We start from the raw sequence: 15,118 nt of genomic DNA, 5'->3' as shown, positions 1-15,118 counted from the left end.
GGTGCTGTGTGTGGCTCTCTTCCCTCTAGAATGGTTCTGGGTGTGGCTCTCTTACCTTTAGCATGGTGCTGATGGGTGTGGCTCTCTTATCTCTAGCATAGTGCAGGGTGTGGCTATCTTACCTCTAGCATGCTGCTGGGTGTGGCTCTCTTATCTCTAGCATAGTGCAGGGTGTGGCTATCTTACCTCTAGCATGCTGCTGGGTGTGGCTCTCTTATCTCTAGCATAGTGCAGGGTGTGGCTCTCTTACCTCTAGCACTGTGCAGGGTGTAGCTCTCTTACCTCTAGCATGGTCCAGAGTGTGGCTCTCTTACCTCTAGCACGGTGCTGGTTTTGGCTCTTACCTCTAGCATGGTCCAGGGTGTGGCTCTCTTACCTCTAGCACGGTGCAGGGTGTGGCTCTCTTACCTCTAGCACGGTGCTGGTTTTGGCTCTCTTACCCCTAGCATGGGCCAGGGTGTGGCTCTCTTACCTCTAGCACGGTGCTAGTTTTGGCTCTTTTACCTCTAGCATGGTCCAGGGTGTGGCTCTCTTACCTCTAGCACGGTGCTGGTTTTGGCTCTCTTACCTCTAGCATGGTCCAGGGTGTGGCTCTCTTACCTCTAGCACGGTGCTGGTTTTGGCTCTCTCTTTCTGTGTCTCTTTCACTGGTGCTCTGTATTGGTTTTCAGTCACATCTTGTGGTTCTTTCACCAGCTCTGCAACATCCATGCTTTTCACCGAGGCGATACTGAAGGCATACAAGTACTGCAAAGGAAAGTGTCGGCTGATGGCACACGCTTCAGAGGACAACATGTGTTCACCTTCGCCCCTCCCAAGTCAGCTCAGGGGTCTAAATAATTGGGCATTTCAAATTGGGAGAAAAATAATAAAAATAATTGGCAATGACTAAATTTAAAAAAAAAAAAAAAAAAAGATGGTTCTCACACAGTTTTAAAAAGAAGATTACAGTGTGGTGGTGGCATTTTGGAAACATTCAAGTTCTGGTCACACGGTTTTGGGCATATCACTGATTGGTCTTTGCCGCCCTCTGCTGGTGAAACTGTTGAAAGACAGCTCCAGCAGGCATTAAAAAAAAAAACTAAACCACCACACATGCAGCAAGGAATCTCTCCATTGGCCATAACTAGCTAGGGCAACAAACATTCCTTTAGTAGTGTACCTCATGACTAGTGTCAAAACCTGTTCATGCAGCTCCAAACTGCTCTGAGCTGTAACTATTAATGTAACAAATTGCATATGTCAAACTGCACCTTTTTCTTGCGTGTATTGTTGATGTTGGCCAGTGCGGTGAACCTGCTGACGAGTTGCAGCACCATGTGGTTCCTGCAGGAATGAGAACAGCAGTGAACATAGGGTTTCACTCAGTGGAACACCTCAGAATGAGATGAGCTGTATTCACATGGTATTTACTAACTGACGTTAATTTTAGTATGCGTGCTAAAGTGACTCATTAGCGCGTATGGAAACCAGGCTTTAACCACTGGCAGGCATGCTATTTAAAACTCTTTTTCTAGCCCAGAAATCAGCGATGTGCAGTTTGAGTAATTCAGTTTAGTGAATCAATTCAACAGATGTGTTCGTTTGATTCACTAACGCGAAATAAATACATCTTGCTGAATCATTTGGTTATGAAAATGTTTTTGAACAAAAAAAGTCCAGAAATGCTAATTAATTGTCTAGGGCAGGGGTGTCAAACTCACCCGGCAGCTAGGGCTATTTAAGTTAAGACTGTTCACTTGGTGGGCCGCACCTAAAAAAAATAAAAAAGTTCCTGGCATGCTGTGAAAATGCGATTTAGTAAACAGTACCACTGTGAAATTTACCTTTTTAGGACTTCTGTCCAGACACTTGGCACTTCTTTATTGGCACACTTAATAACAATGCTCATTACGTGTTCTAATTCTACAATTTTTCCACATAATGCCTGTTGACGCAGAATCCAGTGTAATAAAATAGTTACTTCTGCATTTCTTTCGTAAAAACCAGCACTCTGCTTGCCAGTCCACTCTTTTGCTCGGTTCTTTTGCTTTCTTCCAAGGTAATTCTACAATTTTCATGGCTTCTGGAAGTTAAAAAATCATTTCTTGTGGTTCATGCTTAAACTTAAAAGTGCTTCAATAACATTAAGGTTAATAATAATCTTTATATATAGTGCCTTTCATAGTGGACTACCATCACAAAGCACTTTACAAGATATGAGACTAGGCTGTGTGAACAATGCATCAACTGCAGAACCACTTACACGAATGCTTCGCCCAAAAGAAGGAGCACAGGGAGGTCAAGTGACTTGCTCAGGGTCACAAAACGAGTTAATGGCTGAGCAGGGATTTGAACCAGGTACCTCCTGCTTATAAGCCCATTTCTTGAACCACTAGACCACACATTACCTGCCATTTTGGTAATACACTCATCAACCTTATTACGAGACAGACTGATGTTAGAAACTTTCAGGGCATACTACATCAGCTGCTTTTATCATGCACCTTTGAACAAATTCACCATCTGTAAAAGGTTTGGCAGCACATGCAATCTCTTTGTTACCAATACAACTGGCATCCACAGCACAGTCATTTTTTTTTTCTCAGTTTCTTAAAAACTTTGCATTGAAACTCCATAGCTTCTTTCATTTCCATTAAACTCAAAATACATTGCTATCAGTGGTGTAGTACTAGGACTACTCCCGTAGTCAGTACTGCAGGACTGGTGGTTTTCCAGCCAAATTTGTCATGTTTTGAAAGCATCTTGTGAGTCTGTCTTTGGTGGTTTAGTTATTTTCTATTCTATTCCTTTTGATTATGAGGTCATCACCAGCGCAGAACTTCAATCACCATGATGCCCTGTATAGTATATCACGTTATACCTCCATCTTTTCTGGAGTTCTGCATCCAATAAAATTACGAATCACACAAACGCTGTTACTTTCTATTCGTCACCAATTTCAGAACTGTACAATTACAATTGTTTTTCAGTTTATTTTTAAAGAATGTATCCGCTGACAGTTCTGGACAATTCAATTTTACACGACATTCTGAATGCATGTTTTTTTTTTGTTTTGTTTGTTTTTCCTCCCCAGACATACCACATTTGATTTTATCAGATTAAAACAATTTTGGAAGGAAGAACAAATATTTAGCTTAACCCTTGTTAGCTTTTGTTATGTTAGAATGGTGTAATTTATCCTTAGATCTCTTTTGATTTCTTAGTAAACCCTTATAAAATTGTGTGGTGATGTCCACTGTAATCAAGTGGTCAGAGTGAGCTGAAGTGTGCAACAGCAGGACCTGGTATTCACATCCTGGAACAGAGGACAGTATTAACATTAAAACACTGAATGAGATGAAGATTCAATCAAGGCTTGGCATCCATTTCCATAACTGCTGTTATTGGAACATTCATTCCTATTTTCATAAACATGCATGCTTTTCTAAACACTGTTGTTTAAAAAGCTGCTGCTGCTTCCTGATATATGATCATTTCTGTGTTCCAGTAAGACCATGTGACCAACAGCACAGGAACACTTAATAAAATTGATAAAAAGTACACTTACTCGGGAGACACACATGTGGCTCTAGATAAGATAACTTTTCTTAATTTTTTTATGTTTTTAACAGTATCAAAACCAAACAATACACACACATACAAAAGTACAATCATCAAAACAGTGGCAGATCTAATACATCTGCCTTAAAACTTATGTAGTAATGGTATTAAGTTTATCAATAATTCACCCCAGGAGGAAAACACCAGCAGGGATGATATAAAAGTTAAGAGTGGCAGTTTTAATATCTGCCACTGTTTAGATCATTAGACCCCAATATGTATTAGGACATCAAGTAGTCATCATGAAAGTGTGTTTTTCAAAATTTTAAAGAGTTCACATGTTTACCTGACTATTTGCATACTGCCACACTTCCCTGAGATTCAGTGATGTCAGCAGGATGTCGACCCCTCTGAACTTGGAGCTGGACACCAGAGGGGCCGTCAGCGAGTCCACATCCTTGGGAGAAAAGCAGTAGGCTGGGGCCAGCTCCCGTTGAGCCTCCCTGCCACCAAGATGGGCTATCTCCACCCCTGACGCCCCTGTGAAAACCCCCTTGCGTCCTGCGATACAGCACAGAAATTGTTTGAAATTTTGATTTCATTCATGTTGCTCATGTTTTTCAACCGAGTTTGAAAAGGCCAATTCAAATGTCTCCATCCGCACTATCCAATGGATGTCATCAAGCTACCGAACCCTGGAGACGAAGGGCCCACCTGGGAAGTGAGTGTCTGAACTCGAGGAGCACCTGTGCAACAAGACTCACAGAAGCCCATCGAAGAGAAGCAATCGGTAAAAAATAATTGCCAATTCAAAATTAAACAATTATATATATATATATATATATATATATATATATATATATATATATATATATATATATATATATATAAGTATGCCTCGCCAACCGCACACATATTTGCTAACATTCATGCTAAGAATTCATGTATACGCAGTTTTCCTTTTGTATACCATTTTGCCAACTGCGGCATGTAGATTTGTGTATACGCGGTTTTGCACAGAAACATTGACGCATTCACATTTGCTTCCGCTCCATCGTGTGTATTCTTGCGCTCTTCCATCTCACCAGCATCTCCCCTACCAGTACCAGCATCATCTCTCGCTTTGTCTCGTTTACTAGTTATAGTAGTATGCACATGCGGTCTCGTTGCTACGTGTTAACTTAGCGTAATTGTCAACAACACCCTGGCCTTCAACTCTAAGGATTCAAGGTAAATAAAACATTACATTTTATTATGTTATTACCCAGTATGTTATCCCGCAGGAGGACAGGCACAACATGTGCGCTTGGTGCCTAGGCCCCGATCAAGCCGCCTCAGCCCTGAAAGGCTCCTGCAATATCTACGCGGCTTTTCAGCCCCATGTGCTCGCGAATCACCTGGAGAGAGTCACACGGGGGCGTTCCTCGTCATCCGCAGAGGGATCCTCCCAGTCACACCTCTCGACACCGTCACAGAGCCCCTTTGGGGAGATCCCCTGTTCTCAGGCGTCTGTATCCACCCGTAGCCACTCCCCGTCGCCTCCGGCTAGACAGGTGAAGAAGTCCCGGCAGGCGCGGGACATCATGGATATGAAAGCTCAGATCGGTCGGATCATGGAGCTTTTGGAGAGGCAGGCCCCAACGGCTCCGGCCGTGGGCCCCCGTGTGGTGTCCCCCCCACCCCCTGTGCCGGTCACAATCTCTGTACCACCCCCTGACCCTTCCGTGGGAGAGCAGGGCGAGGGGATCGACCAGGTGCTCTGTTTGGACGAGGACACACTCTCCGTCGCCTCCTCGTGGGGGAAGCCGCTTTCCCACTGGATATGGAGCTCGAGACGGACCCTGAATTTCCAGCTGATACGTTCCGAGGCTGCCTCGGTTACTAGCGTGCCGCATTGGCAGGGTCTGTACATGTGCTTCTGGGGCGTGTGGCATACCTGCATGTCCCTTAGACAGGGTAGGCACAGCCGTCAGAGGGCAGAGCCGTCTTTCGACCACATGACATGGCTCCCCGAGCACAACCCTTCCCAGCTTTCCCCAATTTTATGGAGGATGTGGGTTCGCCACAGCGCCGGCACAGTTGAGATATGGTTCTCCTCTGGTCTCGCTGGAGGGGGCAGAGAAGCTGGGCCTGGCCGGGTTTCCCTCTGTGGACTCCACCATCGTAGCCTTGGTTAAGGCTCCTCCGGCGGGAGGTATGCCTGGGACCCTGTGTGCCCGAACCTGCAGAGCAGGGTGACTGAGACACACGTCCAGAGGGCTTAAGTGGCAAAAGCCCAGAGTACCCACCTAGCAAACACATCCAGTATGCTGGTTGCGTACTTGGATGGGATTTTGCGTGACGCCCGCTCCCAGAGTCGGTGGCCGTGGAGTTGTAATTATTATCACATACTTTGCTCCAGATCTCTGGCCTGCAGAGTCAGACTCTGGGCCGGAGTCTGGCGGGTCTAGTGGTCGCGCACAGACAGCTGATGCTGATAAAGCCCCGATGTTGGACGTGCCCATATCACCAGGCCACACCTTTGGCCCGGCACTGGAGGAGATCCTGCAGCAGTCTCTTCAGTCGAGTGGCAGGACCCTCCCTCAGCGTGGTGGACATGGCCACAGCCGGCCCACACAGCAAAGCGGGTTAGTGAGCTGCAGGCCCTGTTGTGCATAGCTCCTGCATGCGTATTTGGGATGATGGTAGCAGAGTGTCACTGCGTGCAAACCCTGCTTTTCTCCCCAAGGTGGTTACAGCCTTCCACATGAATCAGTCTGTGGAACTAGAGTCCTTTCATCCTCCACCGTTTGCTACGGAGGAGGATAAGAAGTTGAACCTTCTTTGCCCGGTACGGGCATTGAGTTGTTATGTGGATAGGATGAGAGTGCTGCATCATTCTGACCAGCTCTTCGTCTGCCTCGGGACATGGACCCTGGAACAGCCCCTCTCGAAACAGCGACTGTCGCATTGGATTGCGGACAGTCTCAGCTGCATATGATGGTGCCGGCTTACCCCCACCTGGGCGGGTAGCAGCACATTCTACGAGAGGTGTGGCTACGTCATGGGCCCTCTGAAAGGGAACGTTAGTTTACCTACCGTAAACCTGATTCCCTGAAAGAGAAGATGGCCACCAACCACAAGGTTGCATCGGTCGACATCACGAGAGTGAGTCTCCCCTGCGTGATGCTTATGTACCCTCGGAAGGTGGGACCGAGGGGGTCACCGAGAGAAGAGGGCCTATAGGCATCTTTGATAGAAAGAACTCAGTGACACCTACCAATAGGCAGGCGTGTATCCCATAATGATGTTTTGGTGGCCATCTTCTCTTTCAGGGAACCAGGTTTACAGTAGGTAACCTTTTTTTTTCCACTTATCTACACACCATACTCCACACCGTTAAGGGGAAAAAAGGTTTTATTGAGAAAAAAATTATATATTAGAAATACAAAACTGAAAGCTCATAATTGGATAAGTCTCCACCCCCGAGTTAATACTTGGTGGAAGCACCTTTGTCAGCAATTACAGCTGTGACTCTTTGGGGATAGGTCTTTACCAACTTTGCACACCTAGATTTGGCAATATTTGACCATTCTTTACAAAACTGTTCAAGCTCTGTCAAGTTCCTTGGGGAGCGTTGATGGACAGTAATCTTCAAGTCATCAATTTTCATCTTCAAATGGATCCTTTTTTCCTCAGCTTTATAAAATATTAGGCACTGTGGCAGAGCAAAGCTCTGCCCTTTTTAAATTGGCAGGGATGGGGTTAACTTCCCCTGCCTGCCTGGGTTTATTATGTTCAGGTGGCTGGGGTTGATTAGTTGATTAGGTTGATTAACGATCAATCAGCGCCCAGCCACCTGATATAAAAGGAGGCCTCAGCTTCTCATTTGGGAGAAGGGAGCTGAGGAAGCAGGTTGGTGTTTGTTTTGTGGTTTTTTGAATTTTCTAAATCCAGTGAAGGCATTGCCCAGCCTGGAAACTTTATTTTTGTGAATTTTGTTTTTGCTTTATTTGTGTTTGAGTATCTGTTATTTTGCCCTTGTGCACTTTATTTTTGTTTATTTATAATAAAATAGTTATTTTTTTGAACTGCAGTCTGTCTCTGGGCCTCTATCCACTCGCCAGCCTGCCACAGGCACATTAGTTATCAGCTACACACATTAGACACCATCATTCATAGTCAGCATCATTGTAAAGCACTGAGAGGCACCGCAGCAGAATAAAATTGGTGAATTGGAGAGGTGGTTGAGGACTCAGTCAACAAAATGTATTCAAATCAAAATAACTCAGAGCTTCAACTAAACAAAGAACAAAACCTAGTGAGTCCTCAGGCTCACCTCCAATGAATTTCAGATAACGAGAATCGGGCACATATTCCATTGGCTAAATAATCCCATTTGTGATTACATCACCCTGTCTTGCCCAGCTGCACTGGCTACTTGTAAAGTTAGGGATTACTTTCAAAACTCTCCTGCTCACTACAATGCCCTTCATCACACAAGTCCCGAGTACCTCCTCAACCTGCTGTCCCGCTAAGTCCCTGCCCACAAGCTGAGGTCCTCTGACTCTGGCCTGCTTGTTATCCCCAAGCAAAAGTGCACCACACTTGGGGAATTCTCGTTTAGCTTAATGGCTCCGACTCTTTGGAACTCTCTCCCAGCTTTGGTTTGTGATGCTCCCACCGGCGCTCGCTTTAAATCAACTCTTAAGACCCATCTGTTCTCTTGCTTTCCATGCTCTTTAAGCCTGATATATGCTATTAGCTGCTGTGTGGTTACTACTATTTTATGTATTATGCTACTGTCATGTATTATGCACTTTCCAATGTATTCAATGTTTTTTTTTTTTTACTGTATATCGTTGTAACAGGGAGAGATCTGTGCTGACTCTGCTGGCGTGTTCACGGGCTGCAGGAAGAGGGCGGCAGTTGTCCAACAACCGCCTTTGAGTCATGGCAGTGATACGGGGAGGTGGGAAAGTGGGTGTGTGGACTTTCCCTCTCTCTGAATGGCTGAGAGGCGCGTCTTGGGAGATTGTTAGCCCTATAAATTAACGCTCTGTTGTTTCCTCAGATCTGCCCTTTTAAACGCGCAGAGTGCGCGGAAATGCTGGTCCACGACCAAACGGAACGGAACGGAGGTTCAGAGCGAGACAGTGAGGGAGGGGAACCCTTGGGCAGATCCCTGAATAAGGATAGCTGAGCAGGCTAGGTAGCCGGCAGCGTAGGACGGTGATCCGGGTTCCACGGGCAGCGGCGACTGGGATATTGCTGCAGAGTGCAGCACCTTTTCTTTGTAGTTTTGTTACTGTTTTATTTTTCCTGTTTCTTTGTGCCTTCGATTTTTGCAGTATTGTTTTGAAGCACCTGCGAGTGTGCCTGAACTGTTTACCCTTGCTTGGTATTCCCATGGTTCTGTTTACCATAGTTGGTAAGCAGACCACGGACCAACAGCGCCCTCTGCGGGCTAAAGAAACCCAACGCGCCCCTGAAATAAAACTGGGCACCTGTGTGGTGTTTTCAATTACACCTGTCTGTCTCCTGGTCAGTGAATTACCCACACCCCTTCCACAATCGTGTATTATGCATTTCTCTGTATTTAAGGTATTATGGATTTTCTTATTGTTAGTGCATCTTGTAAAGCGCTTTGTGATGGTGGTCCACTGTGAAAGGCGCTATATAAAATAAAGATTAATTAATTAATTGGTTCTCACAGCTATCAAAGAAAACAACGGGATTTTCATTTTACAGGCTAAACTATCACATGAGCAGTGGTGGTGCCAGGCTCTCCCTGGTGAGTGAGCTGAGGGGGGCTAGGCAAAAATTTGAAGGGGCTATACTCCACTTTGTGTGGGCACATATAGTGTCAATGTTTCCAGGTCTCGCAAACTTCAGTATTAGGATGGTAAAATCTGATGCAGATTAAGTGCCTGTTAATAACAACAATTTACCGATGCCGAATTACAATTTACAAGTGTTACAGTGCAGTATAAAGTGAGTGCTGTAGTAACAGGGCTGAGGCTGGGCGCAAACCAGCGACCCCTCACACCTCAAGCAAACGTTCAATCACTCTCGTCAAACATTTCTGTGACTTCACCTTTTGATCTTTCAGTGGATTAAATCTACTACCTAAAAAAGGGCTGTGTGGCTTTGAAGAGAAGGGGAGTGCGAGCAGATATAGTCTTGATTAACGAATCCAGAGTTTGAGAGATGAATCCACAGAAAACTGTTGATTCGTAAACAAAACCACAGTCACTACAATTCAACAAATAAAATGAATGACATTTTATTAAGCAGCAATTATTTAATCAATTAGCCTATACTTTTACATTAAACATAGTTTGCAATTTCACTAAATTGAAGAACAATTATAATTACATAAATGATATAGTATTGGCCTATTAACAATGCATAAAAATAAATAAATGAATAAATCCAAACTCACTTCCACACAAACATCCCTGTCCTAATTCCTATTTCACACTTCTTGTGGACAGGTTCACTACCACCCGCAATTTACATCATTGGTAATCTCTTCATGACAAACCGATCAACTTCTTGGTTTCTTACTCTGCGGCATTTCAGAAAACTTGTGTTTTTGCTCCTCACTTGTCCTCTTGTATGCACGTACAGCATTCTATCTATGGCCAGTGGTTTCACAATTAACTGTTCATCAACTCCTTTATTATACAAACGTGTAGCAGCTGTAGCTCTCAAACTGGGATTTATATAAAAGCCTTCAAATCCAGTTTGTTTACACATCTTTCCTACAATCTGGCTCAACTGATTAACGCCACCTGGTCGGCTGCTACACCATTGGGTACACAGTACAGAAAAGCCGCAGGTAAAACGCTTAACACTTCCCATCTTTCAATCTGTAAATTAAATATGTATTTACAAATACATAAGGTAAACATCCTTGTTAATATGCCTTTATTAAACACGACTTGTGTGACAATGTAATAGGTTGCAGCGCAACAGTAATTAAAGTAGTTTTATAATAAATACAAGTTATAATATACTACTTATATAATTAAATACCATCAGACTCAAACTGTTCGAGGAGGCTCCGTATTTCTAAGCTTTTGTCATCTTGGCCTCGAGTGTCTTCACTTTCTGCCTCTAGACCTCCTTTCTTTCCCTTATAGAGTTCTCAACCCCTCCTGTGATGCCTCCTAGGCTTGGCAAATCTTTGCCTATATCAAGTATTAAGTCTGTATAAATGCCATTAACAGGTTTGGGGCCTCCACCAGTTTGGGGGTATTTCCTATTTGATTTTGCTTTGGTGTGCTTGGCGTGTAATTTACTTTCAAGTCGGGCTTAAGTTGGAAGTAGTAACGACGTCATAAGCAGTTGAGACGGCGTAATTTACGCTTACTTTGTGCACTCCACCCCAGGTCAGGCTCTGCAACGGCAGTGTGTCACACAACGCTGCCGGTTACACTGCAATAAAAAAAAAAAAAAAGGCATTTACGAAATGGACAAACAACTTTAACATTTATAGGTTTAAGCTAGGGGGGATAACTCAGTACCAAACGGATAATATCCAGGAATGTTTATTTGTTGCATATATATAAAATAAAATAATTTCTAGAAATATGGTCGCGCACGATATGCACAGCTAACTTTTGCTTTGGTATTTTGGCCACTGTCTGGTTGGAGCCGCAGGAGGTGCTGAGCGGGGCGCTCCTCTTGCGAGTTCTTCAGCATGTGCTCCGTGATGGCGCTGTACACCTTACAGTACTCTTCCACGCTGCGTCCGAGGATCTGGAGCTCTCTCGTTTCAAATCTCTGAGGGGTTGCCGAGCTCAGGTCTTCCTCTCTGGGTCTGAGGTCTGGAATGACGCCAGTATTTCTAATGTAGCGTTCCTCTAGTCCTGCGATGGCGAACCTGTGGCACGCTGAGTCGTATTTGTTGGCAAGCCGAGTGAGCAGCTATCTGTTTCATTTATTTATTTATTTTTGCGCGCCCTCTGAGTGGCACTTTGGAAAGCCAGTCAGTTTGATTTGAAGGACGGCCCCGCCCCCAGTAATTAAGCAGTGGTAACTGTAGCCGTTATTTCACGGTTGGTTGTTTATGCTGCTGAGCTGCTTTATTCAAGTACCTGAAATAAGAAATCTGATCAAAAACAGTAAGTCTGTCCCATGGAGGATCAAATGTAATTGTGGTCAGCTATGGATGTGTCAACGGGACACGCTAGGAGATAGGGATCGTTAGCCGGATGCTTGTAGCATTTTACTGGCCGTCATCTCCTGAACTAAATGGAGAAATTGCCACAATCTTTCATACTTTACACTCGGGGTCGGGGGTCTGCGAGCCTTAAATAGGTCTAAATTACATAACCAAGCACTTTCGGCTTACGTCTTTTCTAAAAAGATGTACAACTATTCGTACACGTGTTAATGTGCAGTGCAAGGTCTTTTGCAGATGTCACGGGCGGCAACACGTGTATTTGTGCATTAAACTTTAAAGCAAATGTCCCATGCTGTTTTGATTGTCAAACCTTTCCCTTGTAATAAATACCGAAAATATATTCCACTGTCACATACTCGTATCTCAAACTATGTGTTCTTTGTTTGATGCACTGTTTTATTTTTTTAAATACTATTTTAATCTTAATTATGGGTCATACTGTGGTATGTTGTTACCCCACTTCATACAGTGTGGAAAAGCAGGTTGTAAATTCTCAAAAAACAATCGTCTCAAAATATATTATGCCTCTGATATGTAGAGTACATTTGTGGATAGTCCTTTTTTTCAAGGTAGTTTGACACCACAGAAATCTTTTTCTAATAAGTATGTTATCAGCTACTCGTTTTTTAAATAGTTATTCTACAAAATGTAAAAGCAGTAGATATGTTTTATGTAAGTAAATATACAGTTGAAAAAATGACGGTACACCGTTAATGGTTGTCACTGTTTAATTGCAAACAAAAAAACAAAACAGTTATGGTCAGGGTTACTGGTGCAGCGCGCCAATTGAGCAAACGTCTTATATTTATTGTATGATGCACTGTGATTGTTGCTTTTACTGATGTTTAGCGTTATAATTCTTAAACTTAATGCGTCATGAAATGTGATTTATGTATTTTACTGTAGTTTAGCAATATAATATTCAAACTATATTTATTGTATGCACTGTATTCTTTGACAAGCTGTGAAGTGTTTTGAGATGATGTTCCACTATGAAAGGTGCAATATAAAATGAAGACTGATTGATCTTACTTGAATAAGGATTAAAGAGTCATTTTCCAAAATATATAGAGGGGCATATGCAAAAGTTGATGGGTCCCTGTGAGGTGCACTATCACTATTGCTTTTTATGTCTGTAAATTTACAAAACAATATAACATAATCTGTGAGCAAAAATTGATTTAGGGACGGAAAGAACACGCATATTCATAATTATTCATTTTTTGTCTGAATTTGATCAGTCTTGCTGCCTCACTTTGCCTCCCACTGGTCTGCAGCGAAGTAGTCTTCCACTGCCTTCTACCACAACCACGCTCCCCGGCTGCAGTCTCCAGCAAGAACAGCATGTGAGTGTAGATTAGAATGTGCAGTGTACTTAGGGACAGGGAATGGGGAATGTAAGGGAATTGCTTAGAACAGATTGCGAGTTCTCAGGGACAAGAGGAAATTATGGGCAGTGAGGGGAGACCAGCATTAAGTGCCCAGTGAAGTATAAAGGGGAACAGGAGTGGGATGAGGTTGAAAAGAGAGAGAGTGTATGTTTGGTCTGGCAGTTATGATGGGGATGGGGATGGGGATATGGATGGGCTGGGGGGAGGGGATGTGGTGGGCAATATTAACTGTGGCCATTTTTTGTTAGGTATGGCACCCAGCAAATATCTGCAATAGTGGGGTAGCTGTTCATGCTGAAAGCTGCTGTTGTATAGAGACCTCTTCTGGGGAGATAGTAAGACAACCTGTTTCAGCGTGCTTCTGAAGAAAAACATTCTCGTCAGTTAACTGAAAAGTGAAGTGAAGGTTAAGAATTTGAGCACAATCAAAAAAGCTAAACTTCAGACAGATAGTGGTAGATCCTTCCAGGAGGGTGGACAGAAACATTTGGATTGGTTGACAGTAAAGGGAAAGTGCTGTGTGTTATTTGTAATGAAAGTGTTGTTTATCGAACCTCAAGTGTAAAACGCCATTTTGATACCAACCACAAAAACATTACAGATCTTAATGAGAGTGAAAGGAAAGAATTCCTTCAAAGGGCAGTGAGGAGGTATCAAAACCAGACTCGTTTTTAGTACTTATCTTAAAAAAACAAACCATTTGGTGGCTGCAAGCTTCAAATTATCTCATTGCATTGCAAAGCATGGCAAACCCTTGTCAGATGGTGAATATATCAAGAGTGCCATGCTGGCTAGTGCTGGTTCTTTATTTCATGACTTCCCTAACAAGGATAAAATTGTGCAGCGCATCACAGATATGCCACTCAGTAGAAATACTGTCAAAGACAGAATCCTGCTCATGGCTGAAGATGTTAGCCGGCAGCTCACCGCTGAGTTGCAAAAGTCAGAGTTTTATTCACTGTGTCTGGATGAAAGTACTGATGTCAGTAACCTTGCAAGGTTAGCAGTAATCGTGCCGTATGCAGCTGGTGAAAACATGCGGGAAGAATTAGTGAAACTGTTATCTCTGCCAGGGAGGACAACAGGGAATGATATCTTTAATGCTGTCAGAGGGGCATTTTTGGCTGAAAATATCAGCTTGGAAAAAGTAGTTTCTGTTACAACTGATGGTGCACCTAGCATGGTTGGTGCAACATCAGGTTATATTCAGTACCTTGTGCAGGAGGCAAAACATCCAGTTGTCCAGTTTCACTGTTTGATCCATCAGGAAGCCTTGTCAGCTAGAGATAGCAGCAAGAAACTGGATGACATCCTTAAGATAGTCACAAAGATTGTAAATTACATCATGGCTCGAGCTCTAAATTTCCGCCAGTTCCAGATGCTTCTTGATGAGGTTCAGTCACAGTACTCAACTTTATTGATGTATAATAATGTCAGGTGGCTAAGCCGAGGACGAGTGCTGGAGAGATTTGTGGCCTGCTTAGATGAAGTAAGGCTGTTCATGGATGAAAAAGGGGAAAACTATCCACAACTCACTGATATTGTGTGGCTTAACACCCTTATGTTTTTCACTGACTTCACCAAACATTTTAATGACGTGAACCAAAAATTGCAGGGTTTTGGCAAAACAGCTGAAAGCATGTTTGGGGATATCAGGGCTTTTGAAAGAAAGTTAGAGGTGTTTGAAAGAGACATTGACTGTGGACAGCTCAAATACTTCCCAAACCTGAAAACACATTTGCAGAAATCTGCACACTTTTCAGACAGTCACAGTTAGCTGCAGGAAGTTTACCACCAGTTTTCCAAAATCGTGGGGGCTTCTAGGGAAGCATTTGCAGCCAGGTTTTTTCAGTTCCTCAACATGGAGGCAACACTGTCTTTCATGAGCAGTCCTGACACAGCCATGTTTGACCAGCTGAATATTTCCCAGTTGGAATGGCTGGGACTTGAAAGTTTGGAAATGGAATTGTTGGAATTTCAAGAAAGTGCAGTGTGGAAAAGAAAATTCACT

This window comes from Polyodon spathula, chromosome 7 (assembly GCF_017654505.1).
Source record: "Polyodon spathula isolate WHYD16114869_AA chromosome 7, ASM1765450v1, whole genome shotgun sequence".
Classification (NCBI taxonomy): Eukaryota; Metazoa; Chordata; class Actinopteri; order Acipenseriformes; family Polyodontidae; genus Polyodon; species Polyodon spathula.
Note: the sequence above shows the minus strand (reverse complement) of the source record.